The following is a 2500-nucleotide window of genomic DNA, read 5'->3' on the forward strand; positions in this document are numbered from 1 at the left end:
TTTAAAGTGAGTAAAGTTGTGTACAAGGACAGGTTGGGGAAATGTATGGTAGTAGAGACAAAATATGAAGAAAGAGATTTGATTTTAGTAAATGTACATGCACCAGTGGAGGAGAAGGAAAAGAAAGAGTTTTTTAATGCTTTAAGAAATATTGTAAATAAGTATAAAGAAATAATAATTATGGGGGATTTTAATACAGTTTTTAGTAAACAAGATATGGCTGAGGGAATGGTTTTTAAAACTGATACGGGAAGGAAAGAATTAAAAGCATTAATGGAGGAAAATAATATGATAGATGTGTGGAGGGAAAGGAATGAACAGAAAAAAGAATTTTCAAGGAAACAGATAGTGGGAAGTTTTGTATGCCAAACCAGAATTGATTTTGTTTTATGTAGTAGAAATGTGGAGAATTTTATTGAAAATATTAAGTATGAGGAAACAAGTTTTAGTGATCACAAGTTTTTATTTTTTATAGTGGACTGGAGTAAAATGCAAAGAGGGCCGGGAGTATGGATTTTAAATACGCAGGTTTTAAGGAATGAGGATTATGTGGCAAAAGTTAAAGAAATTATAGAAAAAGAAAGGGAAAATGGAATGTATGAAGAGGATAAGAGAATATGGTGGGAGAATGTAAAGTTTTTAATCAAAAAATTCTCGATCAGATATTGTAGCTTAATACAGAAATGTAAAAGATACAAAGAAAAAGAAATAAAAGTAAGTTTGGAAAAGGAATTGAATAAAGAAAATAAAGACATACAAAAGATAAAGGAAATAGAGGGGAAACTGAAAGAAATAGAAGAAAAAGAATATGAGGGAGCAAGGCTAAGAAGCAAAGCAAAATATGTGGTGGAAGGAGAAAAATGTACAAAGTTCTTTTTTGATCTGGAAAAAAAGAAAGGGAAAGCTGAAACGATAAAGGAAATAAGAGGAAAAAATGGGGAAATTGTAGAAGGGAATGAGAGAATTTTAGAAGAAATAAAGTATTTTTATGAGGATCTATTTAGTGCAAGAGGGGTGGAAGAGGAGGAAAAAAAGAAGTTGTTGAATCAGATAAAAGCAAAAGTAAGCGAGGAAGACAAAAAAGAATGTGACCAAGAAATCAGAGAAGAAGAGATTGAAAGAGCAATAAATCAACTGAATAAAAAGAAAAGTCCAGGTATAGATGGTTTGGGAACTGAATTTTATACATGTTTTAAAGAAGTTTTAGTAAAGATTTTAAAAGAGGTTTTTATAGACATTTTTGAGAAAGAAGAAATTAATGAAAGAACAAGAATGGGGTTAATGAAACTAGTATACAAAAAGAAAGGAGAAAAAGTAGACTTAAAAAACTATAGACCAATTACAATGTTGAACACCGATCTTAAGATTTTAGCAAAGATTTTAGCAAACAGATTAAAAGAAGTAATGCCAAGTATAATTAAAACAAATCAAGCGTATGGAGTAAAAGGAAGAGATATAGCCGACATAACGATGAGTATAAGAGATACAATATGGTACATGAAAGAAAAAAATGAAGAAGGATATGTAATTAGTTTGGATTTTGAAAAAGCGTTTGATAGGGTTGAGCACAGATATTTATTTGAGGTTTTAAAGAGTTTTGGTTTTGGCGAGAATTTTATTAAATGGATTGAGATTTTATATAAGGGAGCACTAACAAGGGTTAAATGTAATGGGTTTTTAACAGACTGTTTTAAAATCACACGGTCAATTAGACAGGGTTGTCCGCTTTCTGCGTTATTATATTCACTTGTTTCAGAACCGCTAGGATTGGCAATTAGACAAAAAGAGGGAATACATGGGATTGAAATAGAAGAAAATGAAGCTGAGGGGAAAGTTTTTCAATATGCTGATGATACGACAATAATTGTAAAGGGAAAAGGGAGTGTTAAAGAAGTAATGAATGTTGTAAATGAGTATTGTAGAGGGTCTGGAAGTAAAGTAAATGAGGACAAAACAGTATATATGCGATTTGGTAAAGCTATGGTTTTAAGAGATTGTTTTAAGTTCAAGGAAGTTGAAGAAATGAGGATTTTAGGAGTTTTAATGGGGAAGAATGAAAGGAAAGTGAGAGATGAAATGTGGGAGCAACTAGTTACAGATATAGAGAGGAGGTTAAATTTTTGGAAATTAAGAACTTTAAACTTGAAGGGGAAGGTTTTAATTTTGAATGTTTTAATGGTTTCTAAACTTTGGTATATTTTATATGTGTCTGAAATGCCGTTATGGACAGAACAGAGGTTGAAGAAATGTTTTCTTGACTTTTTATGGGAGGGGAAGCCAGCGAGGATTGCACATAACACGATTTTAGGAGCGGTGGAAAAGGGAGGCTTAGGTTTAATGGATGTGGAACAACGAAAACATGCTTTGAGAGTTAAAATTGTTAAGAAATACCTAAATGAAGAAAACAAAACTGAGTGGAAGAAGACAATGGAATACTTTTTAAATAAATGTGGTGGTTTTAACATGGGGAATGGAATTTTATGGATGAAAACAAAAATTT

This window comes from Chanodichthys erythropterus, chromosome 17 (genome assembly GCF_024489055.1).
Source record: "Chanodichthys erythropterus isolate Z2021 chromosome 17, ASM2448905v1, whole genome shotgun sequence".
In the NCBI taxonomy this organism is placed as follows: domain Eukaryota; kingdom Metazoa; phylum Chordata; class Actinopteri; order Cypriniformes; family Xenocyprididae; genus Chanodichthys; species Chanodichthys erythropterus.